This window comes from Lissotriton helveticus, chromosome 1_1 (assembly GCF_964261635.1).
Source record: "Lissotriton helveticus chromosome 1_1, aLisHel1.1, whole genome shotgun sequence".
Taxonomy (NCBI): Eukaryota; Metazoa; Chordata; class Amphibia; order Caudata; family Salamandridae; genus Lissotriton; species Lissotriton helveticus.
The window spans coordinates 1,511,844,855-1,511,867,734 of record NC_136057.1 but is presented as its reverse complement, the minus strand read 5'-3'; the positions used below and the strand labels follow the sequence as shown (position 1 = coordinate 1,511,867,734).

The 22,880-nt window shown below is 50.6% G+C and overlaps 2 protein-coding genes across 2 annotated transcripts in view; one reads left to right on the top strand and one right to left on the bottom strand.

Moving 5' to 3' along the window:
- The window catches only part of KIFAP3 (kinesin associated protein 3), a 1,290,910-nt gene that overhangs the window by 68,756 nt on the left and 1,199,274 nt on the right, over positions 1 to 22,880 (bottom strand). The gene's annotated exons all lie outside the window — the stretch shown is intronic.
- Positions 1 to 22,880, top strand: part of LOC144828578 (zinc finger protein 567-like) — a 548,232-nt gene that overhangs the window by 406,034 nt on the left and 119,318 nt on the right. The gene's annotated exons all lie outside the window — the stretch shown is intronic.

Sequence of the window (22,880 nt, the reverse complement as noted above, 5' to 3'; positions counted from 1 at the left end):
GTGCCTCCATCTGTTGTACTGAAGAAGACCCCGGATGATGATTAACTGTCACACTGAACTATTGGAGTTGAAACGACAACAAAACATTTGTCTATACCATGTTGCACGGTGGCATAACAAAAATTCTACTTATAAAATTAACCATCTCTTAAATCTTTTTTAAAAAAAATGTTTTCAAAAACCTTTATTGAAGAAATAAAAGGCACAGTACAATTACACAATGGCACAATTGTGAGAGGTTAGACACCCCAGTACATTGCAGCACAGCGAAAATAATTTCACATTCAAAGGACATTAGAAACAACGCCATACAGGATTATCATGACCTCATCAAAGGGGGCACGAATAAGCAGTCAAGGGGAAGCACCAATCATAAAGGGGACAGGCAGGGAGAATAGGAAGACCGTGGACCAAAAGGGAACTGCGTAAGGACTAGCCCCGGAAGCCGACGCAGGCTGGGAGCACGGGAGGGGTCGCAGATTGCTGAGGGTCGCGACTAGAGAGATAAGTAACAAGCATTAGGAATGCATTAGGGCTCGGGTTTGTTTTAAGTTAGAGATAATGGCATTGTAAATGGCAATGTGTTTTAGGCACTCTGCACTACCAATCTGCACTCTGCACTACCAATCTGCACTCTGCACTACCACTCTGCACTACCAATCTGCACTACCACTACCGCTCTGCACTACCACTACCGCTCTGCACTACCACTACCGCTCTGCACTACCACTACCGCTCTGCACTACCACTACCGCTCTGCACTACCACTACCGCTCTGCACTACCACTACCGCTCTGCACTACCACTACCGCTCTGCACTACCACTCTGCACTACCACTCTGCACTACCACTCTGCACTACCACTCTGCACTACCACTCTGCACTACCACTCTGCACTACCACTCTGCACTACCACTCTGCACTACCACTCTGCACTACCACTCTGCACTACCACTCTGCACTACCACTCTGCACTACCACTCTGCACTACCACTCTGCACTACCACTCTGCACTCTGCACTACCACTCTGCACTCTGCACTACCACTCTGCACTCTGCACTACCAATCTGCACTCTGCACTACCAATCTGTACTCGCCACCAGACACGGCGGACTCGTGGAAAATTAATGAAGTGACCTAGAGGGTGAGGATGGGATACTCCGCTACCATCGAGTTCGTAGAAGAACAAGATTACATACGAAAAACAAACAGCACAGAAAGCATCACTTTCGCGATCGCAATTGTTTAAACAAGCAGCACAGAAAGCATCACCTTTGTGATCGCAATTGTTTAAACAAGCAGCACAGAAAGAGATCACTTTCGCGATCGCAATTGTTTAAAAAACCCAGATCTGATGCATGTGATTCTCTACATTGCTGGCCGGCTGTTCATGCGCGCACACAGAGCTGAAGGGAAAAAAAACACAGCAGTGCACACGCTCCCAGCACCATCTGCCTTCAATTACCGGCACCTCGGACAGCTGGTAATTGAGGATTTATGTATTCTTCTGCGCGTGTCCGAACACTTTATGCAGGAAGTGGACATTGACAAATTCCTAAGTCCTATGGCGTGCTGCCTTACTTAAACACAGCCTTGCCTGGACCAATTACCATGCACATGGCAAAATACCACACGCAAAAAACGCGCGCTTTCTGGAATGTGGCAGCCCGGACCCCTTTCAGAATTCTTTTTCTTTCTAATACATAAGAGCTCGGAAACTCCGCCCCCACTTCGTGGTGACGTAGGCCCGAGCCCTAAAAAGGGGGCCCCATATATCAAGTGGACGGGACTTGGCGGGCAGGAGATCCCAAAACTCGGACAGAAGAGTTTGGCAGCAGGAAGCGTCTTCAAGCCAGAGAGGCACTTTGGACGCAGGCCTTTGGCCCCAGCACATGGAGACCCTGCGCCACGCCAGAACCGATAACATGGCAGACAGGCGGCGGGAGGCATCTGGCAGAATTTAACGAAGCCTAAGAGGCAGATCACGGGATCAGGTTGGAGTGGTGAAGAGGTGATTCGGAGATAATTGCACAGACCTCCGCCAGAATGCCGAGACTCGGGGGCACAACCAAGCGAGATGAGCAAAATCAGACGTGGGTGCGGAGCAGCGCAAGCATCTGTCACTCGCCACAAGGCCTAATCTATGGAGCTGGGCGGGAGTGCGATATAGCCTGTGTATGTATTTGAAATGTATTAGACGCAAGCAGTAGTTGGGGAAAAGCTTTTAATCTGAGTGCAACAATACAGCCAGTCCGCTTTGGAGATCTTAATACCCAGGTCCTCGCCCCATGCAGTACGCGCCCGATCAGTAGAAATGGAAGAAGCCGCTAGTGTATAAGCATAAATCTTAGTGACCAATTTCGTTGGAGAGGGAGATGATTAGAGCATATCAAGGGAGGCCAGCAAGGGAGGAAGTTGGGGAAAGGTGGAATGGAGCTTTCTGCAAACCGCCCAGAGCTGATAGACTAACAGAGTGTCCATGGGGCGAGCGAGAAGGTGTCTCCAGGGTACAGATCCGAAATTGTGTAGAGGCCGAGGCGAGGGGCGTAATTAGCCACCACCGACGACTGGAGTTGGGGGAAAGCAGGGTGATCAACAATGGGCATGGTGTTTGCTGAGAGCAGATCCAAGATAGAGATCCTACGAATGCCATCCCAGGCCCAGCGCAAAGTCTCGACTGTATCGATCTCGGTACGTAGGAGCTTCACTGGGGCGAAAAGTGCAGTTGTGAGTAGCCACAGAGTGGTGACATCTGTCTCCACTGCCACATGAGGTTGAAATGGAGTAGGGTAGAGCCAAAAATGAAGAACACTGGCCTGAGCGCTAAGAGCATAAAACTTGAAATCCGGGGCTCCCATCCCACCGCGCGACATCGGAAGGGTCAAAGTGCTGTAAGCGATCCTGGGTTGCCGACCTGCCCAAACTAGGGTAATGAGCAGTGAGCGGATCTTTCAAAAGAAATGAGCAGTAAGAGGGATGGGGATGTTGACGAAAAGGTATAAGAATTTGGGGAGAGCCACCATCTTTGCGATCGCTATGCGCCCAGCCAAGGAGAGAGGCAGTCGGTTCCAAAGGGGGATCTTAGACTCAAACCAATCCACAGCGCGGCCAAAATTGGCCCTCCAGAGTTCATCCACATCCCAGCTCAACCACACGCCCAGATATCTAGTAGGCTCCGATGCCCACACAAAGGGATAATCAGAATCAATGGGGTTGTGGCATCCGTGAGAGGGAATAAGACTGATTTGTTCCAGTTAACCTGGATACCAAAATAGCCACCAAAGCGTATCACCTCCCGGACAAGAGAGCTGAGATTTTCCTGAGGGTGGCGAACATAAAGGGTAATATTGTCCGCATGCATGGAGACTAGTGAAGCCTGTGCCGCAAAGCCAATGCCTTTTTGAGCATGGAGCTTCCGTAGGCGAGCTGCAAGGGGCTCCATAGCGATAGCAAAGAGCATGGGGGAGAGCGGGCAACCCTGTACGGTGCCGCGCCCAACCGGAATGGGCTCGGAGATCTGGCCGTTGATGCGGAGACGAGCAGTGGTAAGAGTGTATAAAAGTAATACCTTACGAATGAAGATCAGATTGAAACCCAAACGGGGAGGAGATAGAACAAAAAAAGGGCACTCCAGAGTATCGAAAGCCTTGGTAGTGTCGAGTAAAGCAGCCACTGCCGGAAGCACCGGGTTGATCTGATGCAGGATAGAAATGATGGTCCAAAGGTTATGGAAGGTGGCTCGGCCGGGAGTAAAACCGGATTTGTCTGGGAGGGCAATGTATGGCATAAGTGGGATTAAGCGGGAGGCAAGCAACTTGGCAAACATTTTGTTGTCCGTGTTGATGAGTGAAAGGGGACAATAAGAATCTCTCATCTCAGGGGGCTTGTCCGGCTTTAGAAGTAATGTTAAGAGTGCCTAGCGCAGCGATGGGGGGAACTGTCCCGTTTCAAAGGATTCATTATACATAGCAGCAAGATGAGGGATTAGAAGAGGGGCAAATGCCTTATAAAAGGAGGCCGGCAGGCCGTCGTAGCCCGGGGCTTTGTCACCCAGCATACTATTTATGGCAGCTAAAATCTCCTCCTTAGAGAAGGGCTCATCCAAGTATTCTCAATGCGCATTTTCAAGCCAGAGGAGTGGACGCGTGTCAAATTATTGATAAAGCACATCTCGAGGCAGGACCGACCCGCTGTATAAAGTTGCATGTAGAAGGCGGTAAAGTACTAGTTACTTACCTTCGGTACAATGTATTTGGTAGAGAAGATACTAGCTGCAGATTCCTTAATGTAGAATTATCCCCAGGCGTAAGACTGGATCCCTGCGTGCCGGGGGGGGACGGCATCAGGCGACTCCGCCCTGACGTTGTCCCCGTACGTGACGTCAGCGAGGTCACATAAGTCCCATCCCGGCGCGCTTACGTCAGTTTTCTTCAGAGAACTTTTCCGCGCCACAATGCGGAGCCATTAGACAAAAATGTGAGAGTATAGGAACAGTTTGCGAAAAGAGCAGAAATATGGAAAAAGGGATTGGTGGGGATCATCATCATAAGGGACAGTGCCAGACACTACAGTACCTAAAAGCAGGGAAAAAGAAGAAAGAACAGGGCACCGCCCTGAGCAGCCACTCTGCCAGTACGGAAATAGCCCCCTGGAGACAGAAGGACATATGAAAAAATGTCACGATAACATGTAGCAGGACTGCAACCCCCATCAAAAATGACACGATAACATGTAGCAGGACTACAACCCCCATCAGTAACAAGGAAAGGGGACAAGTTTCGGACAAATAGGAAACGACAATACCCCAAGACAGCCCATCAAAACATTTGACATCCCCCACGAGGACAAAAGGCAGAGGCCAGCCAAAGACCCCAACATAGAGGATAGCAGAGGGGCCAGAACCCCATGGAATATAACGGAAGAGAGTGGGGGTGGTAGGCCCCAACCCGGATATACCAGAGCATAAGGGCACAGAAGTACCTATAAACCAGTCTTCCAATGGCCAAACAGGGAGGAACGGAACAAATAAACAGGACAAAGCATCCGGCCAGGAAAGAAATAAAGAATGCACTCACAGAAGACATAGCCGCCGACAGGGAGGCGAGTGCAGAAGACCAAGCCGAAGGTCCTCGCAGAACGGGGAGGAAGGGTGGGCCGTGCAGGAATCTGCAGCTAGAATCGTCTCTACCAGATACATCATTACCAAAGGTAAGTAACTTGTACATCTTATAGAGACTACTAGCCGCAGACTCCTTACCGTAGAATAGAAACCCTAGCCATACCCAAGGGGAAGGAGTGTCTGCGAGAGGACCCCACCAGCCTGGACATAATAGAGGGTCCCACAGGGGACGAGTCCCACGGACAGGTAGAAGAGCCCCGTCCCTCCAGGCAAGGGGGACCCCTGCATCCAGAAGACCACCAACCCCAGAGGGGATGCAGGAAGACAAGAAAAGAGGCAGCCGTCGTCAATCACCACGAGAAATGAGAGCAAGGCGAAAGGAGGCCAGAGCACCCCACACCTATTTAAGGTACCAAGATACTCCACCAGAAACCCCAAGGCCCAAGCAATGAAGAGGAGCACTGAGGAAGGAGAGCAACCTACAGACTCTAAGGAGAAGAGGTAGAGTGAAGGCAAGCCCCCCCACTGGGAAACACCCAGTAAAGAGGGCCGCCAAACCTATCACAGCCAGAAGGCACTAGACAGACTGAACAGCGCCTTCAGCAATAAGGCAGACGGAAGCAGAAGGGTAGCCCGAGGTCACCCAGGAAGAACCGCCCAACACCCCGCAGGGACAAACAGCCCGAAGAGGGACAAGAAATCCAAGAACTCAAGAATCACCTCAGCCGCGAGGAGAGGGAGAACTAACGGCAGGGCCCACTGGAAGAGGATCGAACACACCCCAGCCTCAAGCAGCAGACAAGGCAATGACGGCTGCCGCGCCAAAGTGCCAAGAAGGCACAGTGATGCAAAAGAACAGCAGGTCGGCATCGGCATGCACAGCCAGCTGCAGACAACACCACGGAACGGTTCACCCAGAACAAGCCAGATGCCAGCCGAAGAAAGAGGCCAGGAAGGCCAAGAAGGCCCCGGACACACCCCATGGGGGAGTCCGCACATACGGACCAAAAAGCGGCGGAACCAGTCAAAGCTATGACGCAAGGCCGCAGACAGCCGGTCAGGCCAGGCGAGCAATACAGTGACTCCGGAGAAGGACATCCCCGGGCGCAACTGAAGCCATTCCAAACACTCAGCTAGAGGATCGCACCTGCAACATACCGTAACGCCATGAAGAGCAGAGGCCGGAAGGCGACCACACCTCCCCAGCACATGACAGAGCTATATAATAGCTACCAGTACCCCACATAGGGCATGTGACGTCCCAAAACATGGGAACCCTCTTAGGAAAAACATTCTGCAGCAGAGGACAACAGAAAAGACCTGCGGAGAACCCGCAGACGACTTGCCAATCAGCCAAAAAGAATAACGGAAGGCCTAATCACAATTGAAAAGGGGGCAGATGTGAGAAGTTGGCGTGAGATGTGATGTCCACTATTCTAGTGGGCACCTTGTATCAGTCCAAACAACCCTTATGGTGATGGTTGTAAAGTCAACCATTATAGACCAGCTATCCTAGTGGTAGCATGGACAAAGCAGTCTTAGGCTAAACTCAGGAGGGCATGTGAATCCCGCTGTTTTACCATATGCAATCCCTTTAATACCAAGTGAAAGGACACCACACAGGTTATATATATAAAATATATGTATTTATTACTAAATTAATCCTCTGAACTCTTTATGAGGTCACAGGCCCAAGCACATAACAAGATACTCAATTATCATACAATAAGTTGCACAAAATACAGTAATGCCCTAGTGGCACTTCAAACCATATACTAAAATAGTAGGATAAGAACCACATCACGAACAAAGGATAGTCCTAGGGCCTGGAGAATCGCTGGGGCTACGCTGTACTACCAAAGGATAGGGAGCAGGAGGCCCACGGGATGAGAGTGCAGTGTCTTTACACACACGCGAGTTATCATTGAGTTAGAATGGGAACGAAAGAATTGGTAACTAGTTCCTTTAGGGCACTTCCGGATGGACTAGGGAGAAGCTAATCAAAACGTAGACACTAGGATAGTCAATACCCACAGGAGCCCCAAAGTACTCGCGTTACCTCACCCACAGGAAGCGGGTGCATAGGTGTCAAAGTGTGTCGGGTTTCGTCGCTGATTCCTATGGAGCCTTGGAGAAAGATGCTGCAGGCGACCAGAAGAGAAGTGTTCGGGTGGATCCAAGGGCGGATCGAGGATGAAGAGTACCTGAAAGCAGAGGGGACAGAGTTTGGGTCACTAGCCAGTGACCAGGAAGGAACCAGGAAGGAACCAGGCGATGTCGCGAAGCAATCAGGTGATGTTGTGAAGCTTGTCTCTACAGCCACGTGGACCAGGAGGTGTCGACGATGACCAGGATCTGGATACGGACTGTCCCACGAAGGCTCTCGCTGTTGGCGGTGTCGGCTTCCGGATTGGAGTCAACAAGCCTTGGCAAAGGCAACAACGCAGGAATCAAAGATGGCTTCTGGATCAGACCAGCAAGGTCTGAGGGGCTTCTCCTTTTCAGGGAAGAAGGGGCCAGTCTGGAGCAACCAGACCAGCGTTGTAAATTCAAAGGTTCATCGTCACAGAGGCCACTAGCCAACCGGCAAGTGACCGGACCGACGCGTCGAGCAGGAAAATGCAGAAGGGCCCCACGCAGAACTCGTGGAGTGTGGAGGGCTGATCTTCGGTGCAGTTGGTGTTCGGGGCTGGGGCTTCACAATCACCAATGCACAACTTCGAGGGTGCCTCAGAAGTTGCACGGAAAGCAATTCACTGGCTTTCCAAGATGGCCGGTCCGACGTCTATCGTCGCCTCCACGGGTCTCAGCTCTGCTGTGACTGTGGATCGGGCTGTTGGAAGTCTGGAAGTCCGGGTCTTGGCAGGCTCTGTGCTCGGGCTCCGGCGGGAGCGTCGACAAAGCAAACCGTTGATCGCTTGATGGTGCCTGCTTACACAGGGTGGTCACTCCTTGACCACAAGGGAGATTCTTCAGTCTTCTATCTTCAAGTAGAACGTCGAAGGTCCAGAGTTTCATTTCAAGTTTCAGTCAGGATAAATCTAAAGTCTTGGGACTCAGCTCCTACCTATATACCAAATTTAGGGGCTGGATTACCTGCTAGGTCCCTCCTATGGGTGGGACCAGGGAAGGGGGTGGTTACACCCCTTTCCCTTTGTCCAGTTTCGCGCCAGAGCTGGGGCTGGAGTGCCCCAGAACCGGTTCGAACCGGACTATGCATGGGACACCTTGTGTGCCCCAGGCAGTGTCTCATTTCATTCAGCCCTCCCTGCCCCAATACACTACGGCCTGTCTGGGGTGGTGCTAGCACCTCCCAAGACAGGAAACCTATTGTCCAAGCCTCCCTCGCTGGAAGGACTCCCAGCAGCAGGAGGTCAGACTTGTGTCTGTGGCAGCAGCATCCATTTTGTGATGCTGAGGCTCTGGTTAACTTTAACCAGGATTAGTAGGAACAACATGTCTTCTCCCTCTAGAAGGGTGGAATGCTACCCCTGTCTCCAGAACTGCAGAGGGGGTAGTATTCCATAGCGTATGACATCTTACACGACATGTTTTGATAAAGCCAAACCAAAGTTAGCATTCAACCGCGAGGATTATAATGCACTTAAGAGTATATGGTATGGCTATATCATAGAACAGCTATAAGGACATGGTTCCGAAAGCTGCAGACAGGCTCAGCTCATGCTAGAGCCTCATCTCACATAAAACCAAGCACTCTGCCTTCAGGATTGTTAAGGCCTTCCATAGGAGTGACTTATATGTGCATATGTGTCTATATATAATGGTAGGTATAGGAATACTATACCTAAGCAAGGGGTGATTACACGACCTTGCCCCAGCTGAGTGATCAGCCAGTTGTGTCAGTTTGGATGGCCAGCCAGGGGTGGCAAAAGATATGCTGCAGACCCTGGTAGGCCTTGGATGCACCTATGCCCTGGGTACCTATGGTACACTATACAGGGGCTCATAAGATGACCCAATATCCAATTGGAGATGTACCTAGAGTACATGGAGTCCATTTTACAGTGAGCGCAGATATCCTGGGGCCCTGATTAGCAGGATCCCAGGCCAACTAAGTCGAAAACCAGCTAAACACAAGGCAAAAAATCTGGGGTAACCATAGTCAGGTATCCAACTTCCTACACAACACCCCCCCCCCCCTCCCCCAAACGAAAGGAGATCAGGATATCCTTGACCAGGTAAGCCTATATTGCCTAAGTGGCCATATAAGGACGTACCTGCACTTGCATGGTTACCCCCTGTCTCATGGTCCACTAAGCAATCCCTCACCCTAGGGGTATCAGAGGGTCTCCACCATAGAGAATCTCTACCTGTGGTGTGTTTTGGCAAAGTAAAAGGCTGGTGTTGAGATGGAGTACTGAAGTGAGGCTCCACTAATGTAGGGCTCAGCTTCCTCCAATCACTATCCACCTTGGGTGCCTTTCTTTCCATGACTGAGTTGCACTGTACTCTCAGGGTCAACCTCTGGCTGCCTACAGTTGGAGGCTGGGTCCCTTTTGTTGGCTTACTGGAGGGACAGGTCAGGTTTGGGGGCTTTGGGTCCCAGGTTTGGCTGTGCCCAACAGTGTCCATATGGGGGAGGTTCCTAACTAGGTGTAAGGGAGAACCCTCAGGAGTTTTTGAACTGTTCACCTTGCTAGGGCTGCTAGCTTTGGTGCCCCTAATCTGCTGATGGGGGTGGGCTTGTGGACAGGGGGCCCTTTGGGGTCCACTGGCCTCCCTGACCTCTACAGCCCTGGGCTGAGTGAGGCAGGGTAGAGAGGGGCAGGTTACCTGCTCCAGACGGGGCCCCACCTTGGAAAGGTCCACTGACATCAGAGGCTGTGCCAGGCCAGGCTACCTCTGGGGCAGTTTCTTCACAAGGGGTAGGGTCAGTTCCCTGAGGAGGCTGACTCTCACCTAATGTCTGGAGGGAGGGAGACTTTTCTTCCTCCCCAATACTCTCTGTCTGAGTGGAGTGATCCATAGTTTCAGGCTTCACAACACTAAAATCTGTTTGAGTTTGGGCTGTGACCATCACAGCCCTGCCAACCTTTTCAGGGAAGTCTGCCTGAGTTTGGGGTATGACCATCACAGCCCTTCCAACTTCTTTAGGAAGGAATTCTGCTTGAGCTGGGGCTGTGGGAATCACAGCCCCACTAACCTTTTCTGGAAGGCCTACCATTTTGGAATGGGTTTCTTGTTCAAACCCAGCCCAGGCTGAGATCTCTAGATCAGTTCCCAGTAGACAATCTACAGGCACGTTTGTAGACACTGCCACTCTCTTTGGGCCAGTGACACCTCCCCAGCTGAGATTTACTACTGCCATGGGATGATCTTCCTCCACTCCATCAATGTTGGTCACCTGATAGGTGAACCCAGGTAAAAGTTGTCCTGAGGGGACTAGACTGTCAGTCACCATAGTGATGCTAGCCCGTGTGTCTCTGTAGGCTTCAACTTTCTGGCCATTGATGTGGGGCTCCTGTCAGTACTTGCCCAAAGTGTTGGGACAAGCAGTGAAGTTGGCAAACCCCATGCCATTTTCACAGACAAGAGTAGCTGATGTAGGGGACCTGGTTAGGCCAGAGTCCACATGAGTTCCCAAGGTAAACCCAGCCAAATTCTTGGGGGCACTCCCACCACCTGGGGGATTACTACTAATAGTAACAGGAGGTCTGGGAGTAGTACTTGGGGGAATGTTTTCCTTATTGTTGGCCCTTGGGCAACTGCTGTCAGTCTTCCAGTGGCCAGGCTGTTTACAGACATGGCAATAAGGTTTCTTTTGGTTAGAGGAAGTGTTTTGGGACCCACCCCCACCATTGGAGTTTTGGGGCCCTGTGGAGGACTTGTCTTTTGATGTATCCCCACCTTTCTCTTGAGGCTTGGTAGAATCTTTCTTCTGGTCACCACCGTGATTTTTAGGCCTAATCCTGGTTCTGACCCATTTGTCTGCCCTCTTACCCAATTCTTGTGGAGAGGTCAGATCTGAGTCCACCAGGTGCTGGCGGAGAAGCTGGTTTTGACAATTACTAAGGATCTGCTCCCTCATAATCAAATTATACAATCCTGTAAAGTCCTGTACTTTGCTGCCCAATAACCAGCCCTCCAGAGCCTTAGTAGCACAATCTACAAAAACAGTCCAGTCCCGAGTCTGCGTCTTCTGGGTATCCCTGAACAACAACCTGTATTACTCAGTGGTTAAGCCAAACCCATCATTCAGAGCACTCTTCAGGGCTGAGTAGCTTTTAGCATCCTCATCACTAACTGTGAGGAGCTTATCTCTGCCTTTTTCTGAAAAGGAGAGCCACAAGATTGCTGCCCACTGACTTTGGGGTACCTGCTGTACTTTGCAAGCCCTCTCCAAAGCAGTTATCCATTTGAGGATGTCATCCCCATCTTTGTAGGGGGCACAATCTTACTTAGGTTTCTATGATCATAGGACCTATCTTTATCCTTAGGGATATTGCTGCCACCAGTGGAATCTAATCCACTCAACTTTTGCTCCCTTGCCAAAGCAAGTTTTGCTTGGGCTAGGGCAAGTTCTTCCCTCTCTATTCTGATTTGGACTTCCCTCATCCTAGCCTGGTGTTCTCTCCTCTGAGGGGAAGTCATTCCCCTCTGAGAACCCCTTGAGGCATTGGAGTGGAGAGATTCCCCTGAGTGGGATATTCCCCTCCTATACCTCTGATTAAGTCTACTGATCGGTTTGTATGGGGCTTGCCCCTCTCGAGCCCCATGGCTTAGGTTAGCCTGGCTAAGTCTCCTAACTTCAACCTGGCTGCCTACCTCATCCTCAGAATCTTCCTCCTCCACTATCTCATCGTCATCTATGACAGTAGGGTATGGGCATCTTCTGTTGAGGGTAGTACCTCCTCTGCATTACCTGTAGGGCCTGTGTTAGAGGCCTTAAGAACCTCAGATTCTTCTAGGAGTTCTATCAGGTGCTGAAGGGTAGGGTTAGAACCCTGTTTCAGCTTCCTTGTGGTACACAAGTGTCTTAGTTCTCTGAAGCTGAGTATGTCCGAAGTTCAAAATAAGCTTTATTCGATATTCAGAAAGAAATATCATATAAGCGTGAGTATAAAAAATAAAAAAAACACAAAATACATTACATATTTAAAAAATGCTGAATTTCATAAAGTTTCAGTATCAGTATCTAATAACAAGAACTGATCTAATGGTGGTAGGGAAATTGATCGTACCCCTACCTAGCAAATGTTTGTGTATGGCTGTAAATCTTGGTGGAGGGGAGATGTGGGGTACTCGGATAAAAGTCATAGAGATCCCAAACTGAGATGGGGCCGTCATTTTCATGGGGCTGGGAGGATCGTAGGTAGGGGACTGTGTGCCTGTCCCTAAATTTTACTAGGACTAAGTCCCCGGGAATTTCTTTGGGTGATGACCCTAACCAACCCACCCTTCTAACGCACAAAATGCCACCGTCTTTGTTGGGTGGGAGGGGTCTATTCTTTGATAACCAAAACAGTACCTTGGACAATAGGTCCTCATGTCTTTCAAATTTCCCGTGGGTGGGTGCAGGTACTCCAGCGAGAACGAGCACAAAGGGGGCGGCTTCGGGAGGCAAATCTATGCCAGCTACTCTTTTAGGTTCTGCTCTGATCGCAGAGTATTTAGATTTACGGGCAGTTTTGGTGGTGGTAGGTGGTTGTCTCTTGGGTTGTTGTCTAACGATAGGGACATTTTTAGTGGTGTTGATCACAGGTGAATGAGTGATTTTGGCCACAGTGTGAGGTAGGCAAATGAGAGATTGATTTACAATTGGAGCAGTATTTGTGATGTGAGACTCTTTGGGAACAGTAGGGAGAGTAGAGCAATTAGATCTAGCAGTGGTCTCTAGTCTTGTCAATCTATCCCCTAGGATGTTAATGTGTTCGAGCAGGGGTGCTATTACAGATCTTAGCATCGCTTCAAACTGGGGTAATAGTTGCAAATTGGTGGATGCTACTTCCTCATCCAGAGTTGTAGTGTGCATCTTAGGTGAAATTGGATTTATGGCAAGCAATGAGGGATCAGTACAAGGTTTTTGTTTTTTAGTTTCTGTTTCGTGATTATTAGCCACGTCGTGCTTCCCTTTCCCTTTCTCACTTTGTCCTTGTGACAGTCCAATAGCTTGGCTGCTATCCTCCTTAGGTGATCGTGATGGGTCGCAAGGTCCAAGTGCGTGAGGGTCGATAGTAAAGCCCTTCACAGGGGAAGGAGCTATAATAGGAAGAAAATTAGTCCCGCACAGAGCATTTAGTTCCTCCCAATAGGACATTTTTTCCGAACTGGCGGGGATTAGTGGCAGGGTTTGAGTTGAATGTAGGGGTTGACAACAATCATCGGTATCTGTTTCGCTGATGGTGATAAGGGTATTATGGTTCTGGGTGTAAGTATCCATGTTCGGGCCCGGGTAACGTTTTTGAGAGAAGATTGGATAGGCCCCCTTAGATGTCATGACTTATGATTTATGTAAAATGGCTATGTTGGTGAAACGGAAAAACCATAAGTCGTCTAAAATGAGAATAGGCACTATACCTTCTCTTATGGGGGTGCCAAGGGGAATAGCCCGTCCCCGTCCTTCTCGTGCCGCAGAGGGCCGTAGAGGGCCCGCCCTTTGCCCGGGCTTAGCCCCGGGCTATGTCCCGCGCGCGTCCCGCGTCGCGTGATTAGGTACTAAATTTATTCGCTTAAAGGTAGGGAGGCGGGAACACCGAGGGAAGAGGCAGCAGCTGGAAAACACAGAGCCTGCTGGACCTCGCAGTCCCTCGGCGTGTGGAGCTGTGCGTGTCCTTTAACCCCTGGTCAGTTGGCAAAGTTCAGAAAGCGCCTCCTAAGCGCTGGAATCCCACGTCGTTCTCCCCTCTGCTTACACGCCGTGAGCGGCTCCCGCGGAGCGGGGGCCGCGAAAGGTATTTGAGTTCACCAGGTGGGGAGGCGGGAACGCCGAGGGAAGAGGCAGCAGCTGGAAAACACAGAGCCTGCTGGACCTCGCAGTCCCTCGGCGTGTGGAGCTGTGCGTGTCCTTTAACCCCTGGTCAGTTGGCAAAGTTCAGAAAGCGCCTCCTAAGCGCTGGAATCCCACGTCGTTCTCCCCTCTGCTTACACGCCGTGAGCGGCACCCGCGGAGCGGGGGCCGCGAAAGGTATTTGAGTTCACCAGGTGGGGAGGCGGGAACGCCGAGGGAAGAGGCAGCAGCTGGAAAACACAGAGCCTGCTGGACCTCGCAGTCCCTCGGCGTGTGGAGCTGTGCGTGTCCTTTAACCCCTGGTCAGTTGGCAAAGTTCAGAAAGCGCCTCCTAAGCGCTGGAATCCCACGTCGTTCTCCCCTCTGCTTACACGCCGTGAGCTGAGTATGTCAAATTTTGAGGGTGCCCTGGTAGGGTCACCTCCCACAGGTAGAGATACACTAGGTGCACCTGTGGCTGACATTTTCTAGTGAGGTGTGGTGTGTGCACCTACCTACACTAAGTGTTTCCTACTAAACCTCTCTAGGAGTTGTAGTCCGGGTGTGCTAGGCCCTTTGGCCTACAACAACTAAGTTCAGTAGAATTTAAGTATTATAAGTCTTGTTATATGTACCTATGGTACCTAATTTGATCTTTCAAATGATATCTCAAAGATTAGAATTGGTAAAACAGCAAGCTCAAATCCCAACCGCTGCACACCAATGTGAGAAGTTGGCATGATATGTGATGTCCACTATTCTAGTGGGCACCTTGTATCAGTCCAAACAACCCTTATGGTGATGGTTGTAAAGTCAACGTTATAGACCAGCTATCCTAGTGGTAGCATGGACAAAGCAGTCTTAGGCTAAACTCAGGAGGGCAAGTGAAGCCAGCTGTTTTACCATATGCAATCCCTTTAATACCAAGTGAAAGGACACCACACAGGTTATATATATAAAATATATGTATTTATTACTAAATTAATCCTCTGAACTCTTTATGAGGTCAGAGGCACAAGCACATAACAAGATACTCAATTATCATACAATAAGTTGCACAAAATACAGTAATGCCCTAGGGGCACTACAAACCATATACTAAAATAGTGGTATAAGAACCACGTCAAGAACAAAGGATAGGCCTAGGGCCTGGAGAATCGCTGGGGCTACGCTGTACTACCAAAGGATAGGGAGCAGGAGGCCCACGGGATGCGCAAGCAGTGCCCTTACACACACGTGAGTTACCATAGAGTTAGAATGGGAACGAAAGAATTGGAAACTAGTTCTGGTATGGAACAAAAGAGCACCATCGAAAGGAAGGTCTGTAGGAGAGTAGGGTCTGCTTTCCTATGGTCACCCCATTTTTTGCTTTTTGCTTCACTGGTTTTCGACTTAATGTGGCTGTGGGCCTGCTAATCAGACCCACAGCCCTGCTGTTCTCTCTCTAAATTCACACCATGTACTTCAGGTACATCACCAATTGGGATCTTTTGCCACCCCAGGCTGGCCATCCAAACTGACACAACTGGCTGATCACTCAGCTGGGGCAAGGTCGTGTAATCACCCATTGCTTAGATATAGTATACATATGTCTAACCTTATAATCTGGACACATATACACCTATAAGTCACTCCTATGGCAGGCCTTAACAATCCTGAAGGCAGAGTGCTTGGTTTTATGTGAGATGGTGCTCTAGCATGAGCTGAGCCTGTCTGCAGCTTTCGGAACCATGTCCTTATAGCTGTTCCAGGATATTGCCATACCATATACTCTTAAGTGCATTATGTACCTCGCGGTCAGATGCTAACTTTGGGTTGGCTTTATCACAACATGTCGTGTAAGGTGTCATACGCTTTGGAATACTACCCCCTCGCCAATTCTGGCGACGGGGGTAGCATTCCACCCTTCTGGAGGGAGAAGACATGTTACTTCCATTAATCGCGGTTAAAGTTAACCAGAGCCTCAGCATCACAAACTGGATGCTGCTGCCACAGACATAAGTCTGACCTCCTGCTGCTGGGAGTCCTTTCAGTGAGGGAGGCTTGGACAATAGGTTTCCTGTCACAGGGAGGTGCTAGCACCACCCCAGACAGGAGATAGTGGATTTGGGGCAGGGAGGGCTGAATGAAACGAGACACTGCCTGGGGCACACAAGGTGTCCCATGCATAGGCCAGTTCAAACCGGTGCTGGGGCACTCCAGCCCCAGCTCTGGCACGAAACTGGACAAAGGGAAAGGGGTGTAACCACCCCCTTCCTGGGTCCCACCCATAGGAGGGACCTAGCAGGTAATTCAGACCCTAGATTAGGTATATAGGTAGGAGCTGAGTCCCAAGACTTTAGATAATCCTGACTGAAACTCTGATACGAAACGCTGGACCCTTCAAACATCCTACTCGACGTAGAAGACTGAAGAATCTCCCTTGTGGTCAAGGAGCGACCACCCTGTGCAAGCATGCACCATCAAGCGCTCAACGGTTTGCTTTGTCTTTGCTCCCGCCGGAGCTCGAACTTCAGAGCCTGACAAGACCCGGACTTCCAAACATCCAATAGCCCGATCCACAGCCACAGCAAAGCAGAGACCCGTGGAGGCGACGAGAGACGTGGGACCGGCCATCTTGGAAAGCCAGCGAATCGCTTTCCGTGCAGCTTCCGAGGCACCCATCGAAGTTGTGCATTGGGGATTGAGAAGCCCCAGCCCCCAGCATCCATTGCACCGAAGATCACCAATGTGAGAAGTTGGCCTGGTATATGATGTTCCCTATTCTAGTGAGCACCTTGCACCAGTCCAAACAACCCTTATGGTGATGGTTGTAAAGTCAACCTTATAGACCAGCTATCCTAGTGGTAGCATGGACAAAAGCAGTCTTAGGCTAAACTCAAGAGGGCATGTGAAGCCAGCTGTTTTACCATATGCAAACCTTTTAATATCAAATGAAAGGACACCACACAGGTTATATATTCAAAATATATATGTATTTATTTCTAAACAACCCCCTGGACTCTTTATGAGCACAGGAGCACAAGCGCATAACAAGTAACTTAATATAACATACAAAAGTTGCACAAATATGGATAGGCCCTGGTGGCCCGTAAAATCATATACTAAAATAGTGGTATAAGAACCACGTCACGAACAATGGTAAGGCCTAGGGCCTTGGGAATCGCTGGGGCTACACTGGACTAACAGCAGTTAGGGAGCAGGAGGCCCACGGGATGCGGGTGCAGTGTCTAAATGCACACACGTGCACACATAGAAGTCAATGGGTGCGTAAAGTTAGAAAGTTAGAGTTTTAGGAGTCTTCCGACTGGACTAGAAACTAACCACTTGAAACTAGGACACTAGGAGTGTAAATCTCTACAGGAGCACCCGCTTCCTGTGGGTGAGGTAACGCGAGTACTCCGGTGCTACTGTAGAGATTTACACTCCTAGTGTCCTGGTTTCAGTGAACGCCTGGGAAGTTTGCCATGGGAGCCCCCTGCACAGTAATATGGACACCCCCCCGGGAATAGTTTGAGTAAAAGGAGGAGCGGATTTCGCCCCAATGTTGGGAGAGGAGTCTAGTAGCAGTGGGCTGCATAAGATGGGTCTCTTGTAAAAAGCATATGTCCACCTTGTGACGAGTGAGATGGGCATGAATCAGGCATGCCTTGCGATAGTCATTCCACCCACGGACATTCCAAGTCCAAAACGTAGTGTCGGTCATGGTGCTGTAATCAGGGGAGGCATGTCCGGAAAGAGGGGCCTGGTGAGCAGAAGCTGTGTGCATAAACAATGTTTCTTAGGCATGTCGCTCCCCACGCCGCACAGCACCACCTGTTTGTCCCGCCCTTAAGCCCCAGCTGCCGCTGCTGAGGAGAGTTTGAGGCCCTCCTCCACCCGCAGGCTACCACCTGCGCCTCATTCCTGGTGGCCAGTGGTAGGCCGTAGGTTTGTTCTACTGTAATTGTTATTTCTTCTGTCTTATCTGTCTATTTGTTTCTTTCCCCCTTGTTCCTGGTTTTATTTCTGTGCCATGTGCCCTTTTGCCTTCTGTTTCCCTTGCTGTAATTGTATTGCTCCTGTATTATTTGTTTAATTTGTTTCTTTTCTCCTTGTTGATTTCTGTGCCCTGTGCCTTTTGCCTTCTATTTCCCTTGCCGTTCCTGCCCCTACGTTCCCTGCGGCCCTGCCCCCCCGCTCGCCCATTCGTCCGCTCCCTCCTCTCAGCTTCCTCCTCCCTCCCACCTCCCCTTCTTATGGCAGCTGCACGCAGCGGGCGTGCCTAAGGGAAGCCCGTCTGCGCCAGATTTCTCCCAGCGCCAGAACCCCTGGCTCCAGCGAACGCCACACCGCCCTTCTCCACTACGATGCCAACACCCTCCATGCACTCAACACCGGACGAGCGCACACCTGCTTCCAGGCCGGCCCGAAGCGCACCAAAGGACCATTCTCCTGCCAGAGCTGCAGCTTCACCGGTCTCCGAGCCGCCAACCCGCCCACCAGGACAGGACGCAACCACCTTAGATGCATACTAGTGAACACCCGCTCCGCATGTAAACACGCCGCCGAACTCTGGGACCTGCTCGACACATCCTCCCCGGACGTCACCTTCCTGACATACACCTGGATGAACGATTCCTCGGCACCGGACATCACCATAGCCATCCCGGGCGGCTACAAGATCACCAGCAGAGATCGCACCAACGGAATACGAGGGGGAATGGCCATCATCCACAAGTCCACCCTCAAGGTCTTGACCAACTCCGATGACACCCTCAGCACTACCGAACAACTGCACTTCCAGATCCACACTGATCACAACACCACCCTCATGGAAACTGGAATCTACAGACCCCCCCCCGGACCCCGGCCTCAGTTCAGCGACTCCATCGCCGACTTAGTCAGCACACACGCCATGACCTCCACAGACTACATCCTCCTCGGAGACATGAACTTCCACCTCGAGAACAACAACAACACCAACTTCACCACCCTGATTGACAACCTCGGGCTCCGACAGCTTGTCACAACGCCCACCCATTCCACCGTCCACACGCTTGATCCCATCTTCTCCGCAAGCTCCCACGTCTCCTTCAGCCACACCATAGAACTCCACTGGACCGACCATCACTGCATTCACTTAACCTTCCAGAAACCCACCACGCACCACCACACTCAACAGATCCCCCGCCGCTGCTGGAGCAAAATCACCGAAGACCAGCTAAACACCACCCTCACCCGAAGCCCACCCGAAGCAGACTCCAGCAACCTCAGGAGTTGGATCGACGACTGCGCCAACACCCTCGCCCTGAACAAGAAACCCTCCAACAGACACACCAACAAGAACGCCAGCTGGTTCTCCGCAGACCTCCATGTGAGAAGTTAGCCTGGCATATGATGTCCACTATTCTAGTGGGCACCTTGCACCAGTCTAAACGACCCTTATTGATGGTGGTTGTAAAGTCAACCTTATAGACAAGCTATCCTAGTGGTAGCATGGACCAGCAGTCTTAGGCTAAAACTACAGAGAGCATGTAAAGCCAGCTGTTTTACCAATTATAATCCCTTGAATACCAAATGATACCACACAAGGTATATATCAAACATATATGTATGTATTTCTAACACAACCCCTCTGCACTCTTTATGAGGTCAGAGATCGAAGTACATCACAAGTTACTCAATAAGCATACTATAAGTTGCACAAATACAGTTTTGTCCTAGGGGCCTCACAAACCATATACTAAGTAAGTGGTATAAGAACCACTTCAGGAATAGGGAATAGGCCTAGGGAATCGCTGGGAGCTACACTAGACAACCAAAGGTTAGGAAGTAGGAGACCCGCGGGAGACGCGTGCAGTGTCTAAACACAGTCGCGAGTTACCATTAACTCATTTTGGAGAACGAAGAAGTAACAAAGTTACTGTTTTAGGGCACTTCCGGATGGACTACGACAAAACCCCTTTAAAGTAGGACGCTTGCTGAGTCAATACCCATGGGAGCACCGGAGTACTCGAGTTACCTCACCCAGGGAAGCCGGGTGCATAGGTGCCTTTTCGTGTCGGGTTTCCTCGATGCTTTCAATGGAGATCTGCAAAAGAAGAGATGCAGGCGGCCAAAGGAAGAGTGTCCGGGTGGATCCAAGGGTGGATCGAAGAACTGAAGAACCTGAAAGCAGAGGGGACAGAGTCTGGGTTACTAGCCAATGACCAGGAAGGAACCAGGCGATGTCGTGAAGGATCTAGTTGACTGCGGTGTCGGTATCCGGACTCGACCCAACAAGCCTTGGCAAACGCGATCCACGCAGGAAGTGAAGATTGGCTTCGGAGCGGACCAGCAAGGTCTGAGGAGCTTCAGCTTTGCAGGGAAGCTGGCGCAAGCCTGGAGCAACCAGGAAAGCAGTTTAGTTTCAAAGGTTTGTCTTCAGGGGGCTCACTAGCCAGTAGGCTAGCAACCGGGATGACGTGTTGAGCTGAAATGCAAGAGCGGGCCCCACGCGGCACTCGTGGTGTGTGGAAGGCTGAGCTTCGGTGCTAATGGCGCTCTGGTCTGGGGCTTCTTGTAACCCAATGCAAAACTGCCTCGGTAGTTGCACTGTTAGCAAAATGCAGGATGTCCAGGGTGTCCGGTCCCACGTCTCTCGTGTCCGCCACGGATCTCAGCTTTGCTGTGGATGTAGGTCGGAGTCAGAGAAGTCTGAGAATCCAGTTCCTGTGTTGAGGAGTCTTCGGGATCCGTCGGGAGCGTCGACAAAGCAGACTGGCAAGTTACTGGTGGTGCCTGTTTGCACAGGGTGGTCACTCCTTGACCACAAGGGATATGTCTTCCGTCTTCAAGTCGGAATAGAACGACAAAGGTCCAAGAGTTTTGTTTCAGAGTTTCGTTCCAGGATAATCTAAAGTCCTGGGGACACAGCACCTATCTTTATACTAAGAAAATGGGCTGGATTACCTACTGGGTCCCTCCTATGGGTGGACCTGGGAAGGGGGTGGTTACACCCCTTTCCCTTTGTCCAGTTTTGTGCCAGAGTGGGGCTGGAGTGCCCCAGCAACTGGTTTGAACCGGGCTATACATGGAGCACCTTGTGTGCCCCAGGCAGTGTCTGGAAAAGCATCTTTCCATTCAACCCACCCTTCCCCAATACACTACAGGCTGTCTGGGGAGGTGCTAGCACCTCCCTCGACAGGAAACCTATTGTCCAGGCCTCCCTTGCTGGAGTTTCCCCCAGCAGCAGGTCGGACTCATGTCTGTGGCAGCAGCATCCATTTTGTGATGCTGAGCAGTAAAGCAGTAACATACATGTCTTTTCCCTCTAGAAGGGTGGAATGCTACCCCCGCTGCCAGAATTGGCGGGGGGGAGGTAGTATTCCAAAGTGTTTGACACCTTACACAAAACATGTTTTGATAAAGCCAAACCAAAGTTAGCATTAACCGCGAGTATTATAATGCACTTAAGAGTATATGGTATGGCTATATCATAGAACAGCTATAAGGAGATGGTTCTGAAAGCTGCAGAGGGGCTCAGCTCATGCTAGGGCACCCTCTCACATAAAACCAAGCACTCTGCCTCCAAGATTGTTAAGGCTTGCCATAGGAGTTACTTATAGGTGCATATGTGTCTATATATAAGGTTAGATATAGGAATACTATATCTAAGTAAGGGGTGATTACACCACCTTACTCAAGCTGAGTGATCAGCCTGTGGTGTCAGTTTGGATGGCCAGCCAGGGGTGGCATAATACATGCTGTAGTCCCTGGTAGGCCTTGGATGCACCTATGCCCTGGGTACCTATGGTACACTATACAGGGGCCCACAAAGGTGACCCAATACCCAATCAGGTACCTAAAGTACATGGTATCAATTTAGAGAGAGAACAGCTGGGCTGTGGGTCTGATTAGCAGGCCCACAGCCACACTTAAGTCGAAAAAACAGAAAATCACAGCAAAAAGAGGGGGTGACTATAGGAAGCAGACCCTACTCTCCTACACTCCAGACCTCCAGTCAAACCTGCCGAAGACTACAGAAGAAATGGCACCGCGAACAGACACCGGAGAACCACGCAGCCCTCAAGAATGCCATGCGCCAACACCATCACCTCATCAGATCCGCCAAAAGGACCTCCTTCAAGGACCGCTTCGATAACAACGCACACAACATCAAAGCGCTCTTCAACATCATGAAGGAACTCTCTAACCCCAGCTCCAACAACATCCCACCATCGCAAGACCTGTGCAACTCCCTGGCCACCTTCTTCCATCGTAAGATCACAGACATCCACGACAGCTTCAACAACCAGACCACCACGACAACCAACGACACCCCAGACCCCACAACCACCACCCACAACAACCACCTGCTAACCTGGGCTAACATCAACGACGACGACACAATCAAAATCATGAACACCATCCACTCTAGCTCCCGGTCAGACCTGTGCCCACACCACATCTTCAACAAAGCCAGCGCCACCATCGCACCCCATCTCTGCAAGGCCATCAACATCTCCTTCGAGATTGAACCTTCCCGGAGAGCTGGAAGCACGCCGAGATCAATGCCTTGCTCAAGAAACCCAAGGCAGACCCGAGGGACCTTAAGAACTTCCGGCCCATCTCCCAGCTCCCATTCATGGCAAAGGTAATCGAGAAAACCATCAACATGTAGCTGACCCGCTACCTCAAGGAGAACAACATCCTGGACCCATCCCAGTCCGGGTTCCGCAACAACCACAGCACCGAAACTGCCCTCATCGTCGTCACTGATGACAACAGGGCTCTGCTGGACAGCGGCGAAACGGCAGCACTCATCCTCCTGGACCTATCAGCCGCCTTCG